Source organism: Numida meleagris, chromosome 7 (genome assembly GCF_002078875.1).
Source record: "Numida meleagris isolate 19003 breed g44 Domestic line chromosome 7, NumMel1.0, whole genome shotgun sequence".
NCBI lineage: Eukaryota > Metazoa > Chordata > Aves > Galliformes > Numididae > Numida > Numida meleagris.
In genome coordinates, this window is record NC_034415.1 from 28,949,619 (window position 1) to 28,965,012 (window position 15,394).

Here is a 15,394-nt window from a genome sequence, read left to right on the forward strand (position 1 = left end):
AAAAAAAAAAAAGCACAGCCCCAGGACTTGGCTGCTGGTAAGGAGGGAAAGCAGGGACCCCGCTGCGGGCGGCGTTTGGCCGGCGTCCAGCGGGGCAGGAGGATGCTGCTGCTGGCGCTGCGCGCAGCTGCCAGCCCTGCACAGCTTGAGCCCGGCCGGGCTGGGCCGCAGAGCGCTGCGTGGGGCTGGGATGTCGGCAGTGGAGGAGCTCGATGGGGGTGGTGCGGCCCTTCCCGCCCCCAATACTGCACGGAGGGACCGGGACAGCGGGCTGGGGAGCGTCGGTAACCGGGTCCTGGCCAAAAAGCATTGCAGAGCCACCTGTAAATACAGCTGCGAGCAGGCGGCCAGCAGCTCAGCTGCCTCGTGAGCCCTGTTTGTGCGGCAGCACGCGAGCGCTAGCGGTGCACAGACTCCCCTGTTTGTTTTACGCAGATCCTCCGGAATAATTGGCTCCGTGGTGCTGCAATTAAATCATTCACAGCACTACAGGGGCTCGAGTTGAAGGCAGCTGAATGTGACCTTTCCGGGGTCGCACAGCCTCTCCTCGCAGGCCTCTGTTTCTCACACGCTGCCTGGGGCAGCAGTGCTGTTTTTCCTCCCGCTGCTCCATGTGCTGAGAACAGCATTTCCGTGCACCGAGCCCCTGGTTTGGCACAGCCCACATTTCCAAACTTCCTGCAGGGCCCTGCTGCGTTAATGCCCCGACAGCAGCGCTTTGTGCCAGTGAGGATGCGATGCCATCAGCACCCAGCACCCTCCGCACCAGCATCCTCCAGCATTTTCCCCTATTAACAACTCACTACACCATGCAGCGATGCTCCTGCTTACCCCAAAATGCCTCAGAGCCGGGTGCTAGAGATATAGGACCCGGTCCTGCTGCTGCTTGCTTCAATTATAGCAAAAAGCAAAGAGCTCCCACAGGAGGTGCTGGCTCAGTGAAGTTCAGTGAGCCCCTTCCTGCCCAACTCAGGGAAGTTTCTGAAGCAGGAGGGGCTGCAACCTGCACCAACAATCCTGGCAGGCAGCACGCTGCCTGGGGCTTTGCTGTGCAGATGAGAAACAGCTTACGTGCAAAAAATGAGCCTGTAGCGCAGCTGGGACAACATCGGCTGACTCGGAGAAAATATAATTTCAATCCCATATCCATTAAAAACATCTTTAAATTATTAACAAAGCTAAGGCGATTAACTTTTTCTTAAGCATCTTATGATCTACCGGCGAGAAACACTGCGAGTGCCGTCCCAACAGGTATTTCGTGCTTGGCCACTTGCAGCTGACTCCTGCTGCTCCTCGAAACCCCCTGCGGTGAGTCACAAGTGGAGAGCACTGCTGTTCTCCCTGCCGAACCCCCGAGCCCAGCGAGCACAGGCAGGGGCTGCACGCAGCACCCAGCAGCTGAGAAACTGCTCTGCTGGCCAGGAAGCTGAAAGAGCACATGCTGCTTTGCAGGCAGGAGCGAGACGTGGAAGGCTGTCCCATCCAGTGGCTTGTTATTGCAAATGGGAGAGCGATGCCTCCTGCTTGAACGCAGGTAGGAGGGATCTAATAATTGGTACTGGGCAGCATTAGAAACTTACTTCCTGGAAGAGATATTGAAAACATAGTCATGAATCTCTCTGATGCGCACAGAGCCACGTGGCCGCCCAGCAGGCAGCTCCTGGGCTCTCCGGCCTGCTTTGCAGGTGTGTGGCTGGGAGGAGACAGGCATGAGACAGAACTGGTTCAAACGCTGCACGCGCTCCTAGTGACCCATTCCAGGGTAAATGTGGAAGTTCTTTGAGTTCAGAGTCTTTAAACCTGTGCCAGTGCAAAGATCACAGCACCAAGCAGCGCTCGGCAGCACGCAGGGCTTTTGGTTGCTGCAGGAACAGGCTGCATTTGCAGCACAAACCACACACTCCTCTAAATACTCCCATCCCAGGTTTCTGTGTGCAGTTCACAGGAGGAAAGCTGCAGCACAGCTCCTGAAATTGGAGCAGAGGAGACCTTGGTGACTGTGGGAAGGGGATGTGGAGCCCTACCTGTGCCTGCTGCCCAAGCAAAACTCCCAAAGGTGTGGGAACACGGCTCCTGGGGGAGGCTGCATCCCCTGCAGCGGGGTTAAAGGCGCTCCTGGGGTCTGCAAAGCTGCAGCAATTGCATGGGGCTACAGATCACAACCAGCCCCTGGTCACCGGTGCGTGCAGGCTGAACACAGCTGGGGGGAGGAGGGAAGGCAGGGTGCTCTGCACGACAGCAACTCGCCCTGCAGCGCTGCAAGCCTGTTCCAGCCTGAACCCAAGGCATGCAGGGAGGCAGCAGGTGGCAGAACTGGGAGGTGAGTCAGCTTGGGCAGCAGGGCGGGCACGGCGCTCCCGGAGCAGCTCTGCAGCCAAGCGTGCGTGCTGCAGTTGTCAGGAGGGATGCACGGGTGTCCGAAATGCCGTGCACGAACAGCACGACAAACCCTGTCACTGATTCAGATAGGCTGCACGTAACACCATACTGCAGACAAGCTGCTGTTAATCACGGAGATACAGTACCCCACAGCGTCCTGCATCGCTAATACTGGCGTCACTCAAATATTAAAATGCATTTCGATGGCGTGGTTGGTGATTCAACCTGCAAATTACTCAAGAGAAATGGGAAAGCTGACGGACATAAACACATTTGTCTGGAAATAGTCACCATCTGTTTGCAAAGGTTCGTATTCAGATGATTTGCTGCATTGCTGGGAAAGGGTAAGAACTGAAATAGTAACGGAATTTGTATTTAAAAGACATTTCTCCTGCTCAGGGAGCACCGCAAAGAAAAGGTAACAAACCTGAGACTGCCGGCTGCCTTGGGCTGCAAAGAATACAGGGTGAAATGGGAAGACCCTTCCTTCTGGAGGTTCCATTTTGATCAGGATGAAAGCAGAGCGCAGGAGCAGAGCACTGCCCCCACCCAGCTCTCCCACAACACCCAACGTGTCAAAACAGCCCTTCAGGATCGGTCAGGGACGGCCCAGGAGTACGGGATCACACAACAGGTTAAACCAGATGATGCACAAGTATCACTGTACCTCCACCGGGCAGAGCCAGGAGCGAGCAGCTGCTCCACGCCGTTCCAGAGCTGCCAGGTTGGGATGTGCAGCAGCAGCAGAACAACACCGACACCGACAAGCGGTTCCACTGGAAATGTGTCAGTTCTCACTGGCTTCTTTTCTCTGTTCCAAAACTGTTTTCTTTTAGATCAGGTCAGCTCAGAGGCTCAGCCTGTGGGCCAGCCCGCAGCCCAGCTTTTGTGCTGCAGAATGACCGTGCAGAGGATGGCCCTGGCTCAGAGCTGCCCGCTGCCCAACACGCTCATGTTTTAGTGAAAAATGAGGCTTCCAGCAGGGCCCCTTGCTCACGCTGCTGGATCTGATAAGCAGCACACCTGCTGCATTGATAAGGAGCTCTGCTGGCGCACTGCAAAGCCAACGTGGTAACATCCTCATTTTGGAACGCTGAGGTGCTGCTTCGTGTGGATAGGGACAAAGCGCTGATCTGCTACAACCAGAACCCTAACCCTGACCCCAGACTCCATGCTTTTCATTTCTTCTACTGAAAAACTGCGGAGTGGAAAGAAAAAGCAAACAAACAAGAAAGACCTTGATTTTCTCCCAAAGTAATGGTTGCATCCCTGAGCAGTAAGATAGTCCAGCATTTGCTGATTGCTCTGATTTTAGTATTTCACTTCTTTAAGACAAAAAAAACTTAAAAAACAGTCACTGTGGAATTAAAATATAATATGCTCCCCCCTCATTTTGCTGGAGTGGGTGCAGGCTGGCTTTGCTCTGCCTTTGCTTCCCACGGCCATGATCCCTTTTGCCACTGGAGTGGGTGGAGCATCTCCAGAGCCCCTGCCCTGGCTCAAGGAGTGACCTCGTTAGGGAAGTTGCAGGGCTTATTTTCCCAACTGACTTGCTTTGGTAATAAATGAGATCCCTAAAAAACAAAAACATGACATTAGAAAATTAAATTGTCACGTTTCCTCATCTCCAAACAAAGAGAAGCAGCATTACTTTAATGGTCCTCCTAAGATTACCAAATCTCTTCTGCAGAGAGCTACATATACAAGTAGGTCATCTCCCAACACCGTTTTCCCTCAGAGTTCCTGGCAACAACCACGATAAAAAAGCTGCTGCAAACATCTCAAACTGGGTGATCTCTTGTAGGGTGCATTTGCCTTGAGTTACACATCACAGATTGCACGGAAGGGCAGCATAGGCCGCTCTGCACACCACCTAAGCAAGGACACAAGACGTTACCAGTGTGATCTCTGCTGCAAGGACACGCGTGAGGTGACAGCCCACGATCCCCAAAGTGCCCACAAGTGGCCATGCAGAACAAGGGCCCAGCAGGACCAGAGCTAGGGATGAGAGAAACCTGCCACGCTGAAGCCATGGTGCAACTCCCCGCTGTCTGACTCACAAGCTAAAAGGAGACCAAATTATCAGTCCCATCAACAACCTTTCCCAGCAATCCTGCCCAAGACCAAAGCATTTCCACAGAAGTGCTCTGAAAACATGCACAGCTATGTCTGAAAACAGATGGGGTTTATTTTTTCCGGCTATGGTTGCTCTAATAAAAGAAGCGAGCTCCTGTGCCCGTGCCCCACACCCGCTGAGGAAGCTTTGCCTGCAGCTCTCCCTCTGCACAGGGCTCACTGAAGCTCAGCGTTTGCCGTGCCGCTGGGACAAGCTTCTCAATGCTTCCAGCCTCAAGCACACCGTGCAGCTTTGATTTTCCCCTTCTTAATAATAAGAGCAGAAGGCTGCAGCAGCTTCCAATGCAGGAACCACGGGCTCCAGCGGGGCTCCTGGCCTCCAGCAGGCACAACCCATCTCTGACCAAGCAGCATGGCACGTGCTGCTGTGGTCACCTTGCGCCCTGTCCATCCGTTGTCCCTACCCCTGCTCTGGCTTTTATCACTTCTTCACTCCTCCATTGTGAAAGGGTGAAATTAGCTGCTGCAGGAAAACATTTTTCAGTACAAGCCTTGCTCCAAAGGAGCACGGCCAAGCACGTGATGTACAGAAATGCTGAAAATTCTTCTGAGCACACAGCAAGGGGTAGGATCAAGCAGGGACGTGGGCAACCCCAGTGCAGCAGGAGGATTTCCCCACGCTCAGGCAGCAGCTCACAGCTTCCAACGCCACCCGCTGCTCCCCCTCCATCCCATAAACCCTTCCTTTCAGTGGTGAAAAAACACATTTCTGTTTGAAGGCTGTCAGCAGCCAGAAGAATTATTATGGGAAAGGTGCAAACAACACCAGGCACGAGAAGGCTGCGTGCCCTCTCCAGACACTGACAGCAGCACGCGCTGGGCCAAGGCTCCTGCATTAACAGCAGAGTCAACAAACGAGTGGAGCAAACCAAACAGGCCAGTGGGAAGACTGAGCTCATCGTTTGGGGAAAACACCTTTTTCCATAGAAAACTGAGGACTTTGGTTTGTTTAAATAACGAACTTTAAAAGCGAAGAATGCTCACCAGCCAAGCTTGGCCATGGGAAGGTTTAGCTACAAAAACACATGAATCTTCCAAAGCACATTTCATGCAGGGCATACGCTCACATTTTTTAACAAATAAGAACAGAAATAGCCACAGCCAGGCAGAGCTGACCCCATTCCCTACAAGAACCCTGTTTTTAAGACTTTGCCCTACTTCCTTCCACAGGCTGAAAGGAAGGAGGTTAAAATGCAGCAGGCGCTCGGAACAACGGCCTCAGCAGGTACGTGGCGGGCACTGCAGCTGGGCTCCAGCTGGGATAATTAAAGACCAATCTATCTTCTTTACTCTTTTGGATCTAGGAGTGCTGGGCCACCTGCTGAGTGAGATGTAATTAAAGCAGCACTGCTGGAGCTCGGCCGAGCACGGCAGCTCTGTGCTGCACAGCTGCTCTGTGCTGCATGGCTCATGCTTCACGCGTTATGGGAAGGCAGCTCTAGGCTACGGCAGCTGCAAAAGGGTTCGGCCAGGTGCCCTGTTAGTAGTGTTAGTTTCAAAACAAGATACCTTTTAAGTTGGATGTCTCAAAACTGCAGAAGAATAAAGCAGTCCAGAGCTGGGGTCAGCATGAAGCCAATGTTAAGGCTAATCTGCACATGCAAGATTCCAGTGTGGCCTCCTCTTACGGTGACAAAAGCCATGCCAGGGGCTGATAGAGGCCATGCGTTGGGAGCTGGGACATGGAAACGTTTTCCCTTCATATTCACTGGGACTGAGGAGCTATTAGATGGGTCTAGGAGAAGGTTTGGGCACACCACTGCTCCAGGGTGCCAGTCACAGGTGCCTGGCCAAAGGCAGCACTTCTGCTCCAAGAACACTTGCAAAGAGGTATGGTGGGAACCACTGTTTATGCTCTTGGTGATTCCACAGCAAACACTGCAGGTTTACAAGTGGAACTACGTCCTGTCCTGCAGCGTCCCCGGGCATTTCAGAAAGCCAGAAGCTGGTTCCTTCTTGGTCAACACTGACCACCAAGGGTCCACCAGCCCAAGCACACCAAAGCTCCCTGCTCCTTCCCAGCTTTGCCCTCAAGGCCTTTTTGCAGTGACCCTACCACCAGCACCCTTTCACCCCACCAGAGTTTGGCTCCTACCTCTGAGGGCAGCAATTTTGCTTACCCCTCTGTGACACCTGAGATTGCTGCTGCTCATTGCTGCATGCCCTGCTGCCTGCCATGCACTGCCAAGGATTCACTGCTTTCTGCAGGCTCTCTGAGCGCTGCGAGCGCTTCAGCACGTGCAGTTTGCCCAGGCACCTGCGTGGGAGCGAGGAAGCTGCAGGCTGGGCTGGGACTTGAATGCTGCAGTTGGTTTTCCTGTGGGAAGTCATGGCTGCTCCGCTCTGGGTTTGTTCCGACTTGCAGAACCCAAAGCAACGTGACTGCATGCCAAGAACTAAACACCGTGGCTGGGTACTGAAATAACCTTCCAAGTAAGCGCTACAAAAGCTAACCATGGTGATTCTTTAACATAGGGACCTCGCTGTCCTAAGGGTAATCCTAATCAGAACGCACACGAGGGAGGAGGAGATAGCCAGCGTCCCTCCACCAGCTGGCTGCCCTGCTGGGCAGAAGCAGGCAGCACCCACAGCCCAGGCTGGCCCAGCCGCAGGGACGGACAGACAGCGCTGCGCGAGGCCGCACTGACACCCAGTGGAAGGCAGAGTGAGATGCCTGTTGAGGGAACACGCGGCTGAGTGCCTTCCTTCTGCTAAACACTGTGGGAAATGAGATCTAGCAAGCAGGGAAATGCCTGAAAGCCACCCTACAGTCGCAGCGCAAATGTTCGATAGAGATTAGAAACAACTGGGTTTTGGTAAAAGAGAGGATGACACTTTTGTACAAAGAAAAGGTAAAAAAAATTCATCAACTGCAGCACGTTGCACATGGTGCTCTCAGTGAGGGATTTACCCCACAGATTGCAATGTAGGTGCTCCAGAAGACCCAACTTTTTTTTTTTTCATTGCCATGCACAGAAGCTTCTGTTCCGTGCAGAACTGGCTGTCTTAAATAGTCTGAACAAGTGCCTATTTTATATGTGAGCCGCACCCACAGCACACACAGAGCAGAGAGGTCCCTAAAACAGGGAACACAATGCTTTGGTGCTTGCTTCTTCACATAACCTATACTTGAGATAGCTCTGAATTGTAAATTCTCAATTTTTATTTTTTTTTTTTTAATTACAAACAATGCTGCCAGTCTCTTCATTAGCCCGTCCTTCTAAAATGCATAAAACCCCCAACAAAAATCCAGCTGAATTTATCCTTCTGGGTACCCTGGTAAGGACGTGCTCCCTCACCACCAGCTCCGTTTCACCAGGACAGCTCTGCTGGCTGAGCCTGCACTACAGCTATGTTTCATTTCAAAGTCAGCCTCCAAACGCATGATTCTGTCAAACCCAATTTACTTGCTGGGAAATGAATAGCGGAAAAACCTGCTTTCATTTTACTCTGTATTTTTACTGACTGGACTTTTTCTATCTTTGGTATAAATGAAAGCCATGAAAGCTGACTTCTACATCAAGGTTACTTTGAAAAACATCTGAGCAATGTTGTTTCAAAGCCTTCACCCTGATATTGTCAGTAAAGGCGATCTGCATGCCCTTCCAAGCTGGGGTACCTCTTCTCCCAGGAAGGGACCTGCTCCTCCACACAGCACTCCCCAGCTTGCTTACAACAGAAAGAGACACGAACTACAGAAAGACCCTGGTTGTACCAAAATCCGTTGATCTTACAGCATGTAAAGCAGGAGCGGTCGGTAATCAAAGCACCAGACTGGGAGTCACAAGACACTGCCTGGCCTCAGGTTCCGTGGCCTTCAGCGAATTCTTTTGTCTGAAAAAGATAAAGTCGTGAGCGCTGGGGGGAGATGCTCTGCTAAGAGCTCCCTGGTTCCTGGGTCAGAGCCACTACATGGCTGCAAAGCTGAGGAGGCTCAGGGGGGGACATTATTGCTCTCTACAACTCTCTGAAAGGAGGTTGTAGTAGGGTGGGGGTCAGTCTCAGCAATAGGACGAGAGCTAATGGCCTCATCTCGTATCAGAGGAGGTTCAGGCTGGATACCAGGAGAATCTCTTCCCCAGAGAGCGGTCAGCACTGCACAGGCTGCCAGGGGGTGGGGGGGTCACTGTCCCTGGGGGTGTTATAGCACTGTGGGGATGTGGCACTGAGGGACGTGGGCAGTGGGCATGGGGGGGTCTTGGGGAGCTGAGAGAGGTTTTGCAACCTTAATGACTGTATGGCTCTATGACTATGCAGGTGTGGCTACAAGAATTTATCAGATATTTATTTCAAGAGAAAGGAGAATATAGGAAGAAGGATTTGCACTCTGACACGGTCAAATACTTACAAACGTACTTCAGCAAATACAGACAGCCTCTGCAGGAGGCTTCCATGCTACCTCTTGCTAACTGACGTAGCCAACAAGGAACAGCCTGATTTATGTGGGAGAAGCAAAACCCTTCAAACAGCATCTTCTGCCCCCAGTGCTAGAAACTCACCTACATAAGCAGTCCTGTTACTTGTCCGCCTTGCTTTGCCCCTATTTGTGCAATGACCCTGAAACAAAGACAGATAAAGACGTTAAGTACGTCACAGTGCAAGAAAGCCAAAGCAAAAAAGAGGTGACCACCTGTGCTTTAATCCTGATCACAAAGACTATTTCAGCCTGAGTTTGGCTCCACAGAGCACCGCCTCAGGCCACCCTCCACCCAGCTCACGCCCTTCCTGATGACACAGCTGTGGCTGGGTCCCTCTTGCCACCCCCCCAGCCCACCACACAGAAGCCAGCCCACAGCCTCCCCACACCCCCTTCCCCCTTCCTCTACGCTATGATTCAAGGAACCAACACACGACTACAAGATTTTGATATGGGTTAACAGGAAGAAATAGAACGAGATCAACATACCACTGGAGCAAAACTTGTTTGGCATTGAAGTCAAATAAACACAAGAACCTCAGCTGGTGTTTTTTTTTTTACCGCAGGGGGCCCTCTATGCAGCAGGCACGCACCCACCTGAGCCAGGCAGCCAGGGGCAGGAGCAGCCCCCCCAGACTCCCAGCACAGCACACAGCCGGGGGCAGCTGCCTCTGTCACCTGTGCTGCAACTGCAGGCAAATTGCGTCCCTCCCTTTCTGGGAAGGAAACAGCAAAGTCCCGGCCCTGCTGCAAAGCCACACGCTCAGAGCCTCTACTAACAGATCCCAGCAGCCATGCTAGCTGCAGGATAAACAACCCTGAGAGCTCTGCTTCGAGCCCAACCCCAGCTCACCCCCACCACATCCCTCAGTGCCACATCCCCATGGCTCTGGAGCACCCCCAGGGACAGTGACCCCGCCACCCCCAGGGCAGCCTGTGCCAGTGCCCAACCACTCTTTGAAGAAATTTCTCTGAATATCTGACCTGCATGAAGCCTGTGAGCGCGCAGGCTCAGCGCAACACACCCAGAGGTACACTCTAGGGCGTGCAGTACATGCTAGAAGTCGTAAAACCAGCAATTACTAATCTAATATTCATTAGTATTTGGTGTATTAACCTTTCCTATAATTTACAGTGCAAAGTTCTATGACTGTATCTCTTCAGAGACATCCCCTTCCAGGTACGCTGCAAACCACTGACTGCACGCACTGGGCATTGCTGAGCTGAGGAAGCAGCTGGGATACTGATAACTCATTAACCAAGGCACGGCAGGAGCCAGGATCACCACTGACACTTTTTGGATGAGAAACCAGCACCGTTTGCCAGTGGCAGGGAGCCCTGGCCCAGAGCCCTGCATGGAGCAGTGGGTGGCTGGGTGCTGCAGGGACGCAGGGCAGGCCCCAGTGTGCCAGCCCCAACAGCGGCCACTCTGCGGTGACCCACAGAGAAAGGGGACACACACGTAAGCTCTGCCAACAAATCTCACACCACTTCCAACGCTGGAAACGGCACCCAGATTTCAATAGCTGGTGTTAGAATCCTTCTGCAGAGTAAAACAAGTTACATAAAACCAGAGACAGCCCAGCTGCAGGCGGTGCCTGTTATCCCAGCTCTGAACTTGTGCTTCTCACGTACAGCAAGGAAATAAAACATGTGGCATGCAACCCTCCTGCACATACCTGTGACAGTTGTACCGTGCAAAATGAGTTGCTAATGAAAACTAGCTTCTGCTTGCTTACACAACGGCCAGCTCTGGTCCTACAGCTCTGAAAACCATTACGGAAAAGTAAGAAAAGTTTTAATCTACCCACCTCTGCTTCCTGATGGAGGACCAATCAAGCTCTAGAAGCACCCTGTAAATAGCTAGAGCTCATAAATCACGGGCCACTTTCCACTACAGAGCCACAAGGCCTCAGTACTCAGGCCCACGCAAAGCTCCTGTTGGGATGAAGGGCAGGCCCGCACTGCGGGAGGCTGGGAGCCCGCACGGCTGCAGGCAGGCCCTGGGCTCAGCGGCAGCCACGGGCTGGGATATGAAGAGTGAAGAGAGAGGAGGAGTCTTCTTCCCACTCACAAAGTTCCTCCGAAAGGAGGAAGTTCTGGGAGGGCTCCCGCGGGAGCAGCGCTGCTCCGGGGATGAAACCCCCGGGTTCCGCAGCGGCACGACGCAGGCTCAGCAGAAGCGGGCAGCCCACCAGCCCACCCACACCGCCGGCACTGCCCCACTTCTTTGCCTTCACTCTACAAACCTCCCTGCTGCACTTGGACAGCTGCAGCACTGAGAGACAAACGCGTCTCCCGATGAACTACGCCGGAGATTCTTCGCTGCGTTACTTCGATTCGGAAACGAGTGCCTCCTGGATGTCTGCGTCACTGCTGCCCGGCTGCAGGCCCGCCCCTCGTGCTGCCCTGCACTGCCCCGGGCCTTCTCACAGCAGCTTTCCTAGCGGGGCAGCGTCCTGCGGCCGACGCTCAGGGGAGCAGGGCAGAGAAACGATGTGGTTTCTACGTGAACCGATGTACTGCTGCCTGACATTTCAGGACGTGCATTTTTCTTCCTTCTAAGGTTTAATTCTCATGCCGCTAGATACCAGAGAGGATTTTACGAGCTCGGTAATAAACCGAATTTACACACAAACACAATCTTAGCCGCTCTTGCGAGGCACTGGCCTGTCTAAACCACGCTTGTCTGAAGCTGATGCTCTATTGTAAGGCAGAGAAGCAGGTAGCTTGGTCCCAAACGACTTCTCATTTCCTTTTAGATACTAATTATTTACAAAGCAAGCATGCGAGTAGCACAACAGTCCCGTTCCAGTGTGGTTTCATACCCAAAGCACCAGCTCTGCATACCTCCATGGCCAGCAGGGCCAGCCGTGCCAGCATCATCCTTGGGCAGGCAGCACAGGGAGAGCTGCACAGCACTGCTGCAGAGCACCTTTCCCCAGAGCTTTGTGTTCCCAATGCAAACTAGAGCCAGCCACCCCGGGACAGAATTCCTCGCACGCTGCTCTAAGATGGCAGCGAGTGTAAACGCCTTTCGTATCTGCCCGGTTTTATTTTTAAAAACAGATAGGAAATTTTCTTCTGGAAATACTCGTGGCCATTCCCTGCGATGATTAATGACATCGCAAAGAACCTTTCTCTCTTGTTATTAACTTAAAAGGTACACACAGATACATCACGGATCTTAGAACTGCAGACTGCACCAACTGTTGGGAAAATTTAAGCACAAAGACCTAACAAAACAGGACAGAAATCCAAACATGTCCAATTAGGGACAGACAGCCCAGGAAAAGCCTTTCTGCAGACAGAGTTCCTATGCTGTAATCATTTCTAAATTGAAGCTCATATTTATAAACAATTAAAACGCCTGTTTCTGCCAAATACACCCATGTTATATGTACATATATATGCGCATCAGCACGTGTGTATCACGTATAAGTGTGGTGACACTATAAAAGCTTTGCTGGGATATAGAGCACAGAAGCAGCGATGCTTTTGGGGTGACCATGGGCCAAAGGATGTCTTTTTTTACAGCCAAAGAGTCTGTGCTTGGTAACGCTGCTGCTGCTGGAGGAACCAAGAGTGCTGGTGCTGCCCACCTCCCAGCTGGCTGCTGGTGCTGTCCCAAGGCATGGGAAGGCAGCACTGAAACACACCAGGAGTGTGGGAGATGCATTGTCCCAAAGCACACCATGCAGATGGCCAATGCTGCATCCAGTTTTACGCCTTTCTGTCAGGGCAGAGCCAGTGCTTGCGAGGCTCTTCCACCCACCCAGCAGTGCTGCCGCAGCAGTTCCTGCTCTGCAAGCCAGACTCGCAACAACAGGTTTCCCTGATTCTCAGCCCACGCCTTCCCTTTCCAGCGATATCCACAGGATCCTGATGAGAAGAACCCCCAGGTTGACGCGTGCCCGCTGTGGTGAACCCCCCGCTCCAGTGAGGGGCTGCACCCACGGCCAGGGTGAGCAGCAGCCTGGTCCCTGCTGCAAAACCCCATCCCAAGCTGCCCACCTCACCGCACGCTGTCCAACCCCATCCCACCTCGTCTCACACCATCCCACCCTGACTGGAAGGAGACGTTTTGTTCTCCTCATCCTGAAGGACCAAAACCCACTGATTTCTTCCCCACAACCAATCCTACATCAACACCTACTCTACAAGCACTCTACTCTCTGATAGACATCACAACACTCAATCTCAGTCCCTATGCATGGGTAAAGCAGCTTCGGAACTGTGACAGTGCAGACGGCCCAATTCTCATCCCAGCAAGGAGAAAAGGCCGTTCTACCTGCCAATACCCCAGCAGCCACAGGCAGGCAGCCTGCCCTCACTCATTCTGCACATCCAGGCGCTCCGATTCTCGCTCCAACTCCATCACATGCCAAGACGCTGACACGGAGACAGGAAGCCGAACATAAACACACCGCCTGCTTTACCGAACGTTCAAAGAAACAAAGCTAAAAATAAGGATTTGTCAGTCTCTCTGGACAGAGGGAAAATAGAGAGTTCTACCGGAACGCTGAGGACTTCTGCCAGAGGTAGAAGGTAACCTCTGCTCTTCGTGGTACTTCTCATCAGTCCTTGCAACATACGGAGTAAAAACCTTTCCCTCGCGCCATTAGGATTTCCTCTTCTCCCTCCCTTCTGTAGTCCTCAACAGCTTATTATTGTGGAGAACAGAAACAAGGGGATTTCAGAGGGGACCACAGTGCTGAGTGCAGTGCAAACACTCAGGTTTGGAAAAACTGGGTCTCATTGTGTAATATGACAAAATGCAGAAAACAGCTGCACGATTCCAGCAGTGATTAACTCGGAGCAAATCCCGAGAGCCACCAAACATCTGCAGCTTCAATTTCCCAAGAAATGGCGAGTCTGCAACTACTTTCCAGATTTGGGGAACTTGCTTTCTGCTTTCATTAAAGCCAGTGAAAGTTTTACTACTGATTCCTATCTCAGCGAGATAAGGGTTTTTCTACACAAGAACAGGAGAGCCAAGAGCCCCACTCATTTCTGCGCTTTTGGTAAACACAGATGACCACTTCATTTGCAGAAACACAATCCTTCTAAGAATGCAGCTAAACCATTCTGCCAATATTATCACAGCAAGCTGATTACACATTGCTTAGCAAGTACCTCTTATTTCTGCCCCAAGAAGATGGCTCGTGCTGTAACCTTTGCTCCAGCACAGGGATGAAGCGAGAGGGCCGGCGGTGATGATTTACGGGGCATACCATGAATTTCCAGAGCAATTTGAGCTTATTTCTGCAACGGAGCCTAAGGAGAAGATGCTGCATCAGGACCTGGGCAGGAAGCTCGTTCCCACTCGGAAAAGCTGCGGTGTGGGGCAGCTCCCCAGCAGGCTCAGTGTTTCCAGTGCACTTGGAGGTATCGTGGGCCCACATCTCCCACGGCTCCGCGCTACAGAGCAACTTCTCATGATCCGGGCTGAAATATTCCGAGCACGCCGAGGAACGCAGCCTGAGAAAGGCACTTTCAGCGCTCATAAAAGTAAAGCTGTTGCATAGCCACAGAGGCATGCATTTGAAACAACAGCAATACCTGAAGCACAACACAACTCAGTACTCGCTTTAAAATTTGACGAGATGGAGAGATGGTTCCAACCAGCGACCATCACTGCTGGAGCCCTCAGTGCCCCCCTTAACAGCAGGGCTTCGTTAGCAGGTAAATAAAGGCGGTCCCGTGGCTGTGTCATGACACAGGCCAGCTCCACGGCACAACTCCGACCTCGCCAGCTGCATTCCATCAGAATTCATTCGCCACTTTGGCACTCGATTAAAAATACCCTAAATTACCGCCATACATCCAACGCAAGGCCGAAATACGGGATTGGGAAGTCATTAACTACATCCTAATCCCTTAATCGCACTCAGTGGTACCGGAGTAGCACAACATCCCACCGCCCCGGGTCGGACGCCGCTTCCCGGCGCCGCAGCCAGAGCCGGGCCAAGGCCGTGTTCCCGCAGCGCCACGTGCCGGGCCGGCCCCGCACGCCCCACGCAGGCCGCGAGGCGCTGCCCGGCGGGAGCGGCTCTCTTTTCTTTTCCGCCAAAAGCAAACAACCAAAGCTCGGAGGAGTTTAGAACTTCGAGAAGCGAGCCCGCTGCCGGGGGAGGGGCCGCTGCCCGCGGAGCCCGGCGCGGAGGCCGCCGCCCCTCGGCCCGTCCCGCCCCAATGCAGCCCCGCAGCTCTGCCGCGCGGAACGGCGCTCCCGGGGGAAAAAAATCAGGAAAAATAATGTTTAAAAAAAAAAAAACAAAAACACCTCAACCCAACAACAGCCAAACAACTCCAAACTCGGCCCAAAGCGCTGCGACCACCGCCGCCACCGCGGCGGCCCAACCCGGCTCAGGCCCACCCGCTGCCCGAACCCCGGCCCTCAGCCCCCGGCCCGCGCTCACCGCCGCCGTCCTCCGTCCGCAGCCGTCTCCAGGGGCGACC

General features: G+C 52.9%; 1 protein-coding gene across 1 annotated transcript in view; it reads right to left on the reverse strand.

The window, feature by feature from the left end:
* Nucleotides 1-15,394, reverse strand: part of GNG12 (G protein subunit gamma 12) — an 18,514-nt gene extending 3,120 nt beyond the window's left edge. Inside the window, exons 1-3 of the mRNA XM_021404901.1 lie at nucleotides 15,355-15,394; nucleotides 9,015-9,072; nucleotides 8,250-8,349 (exon numbers count right to left, since the gene is read on the reverse strand). The gene's annotated coding sequence lies outside the window, so the exon portion shown is untranslated. The remainder of the gene's footprint in view (nucleotides 1-8,249; nucleotides 8,350-9,014; nucleotides 9,073-15,354) is intronic.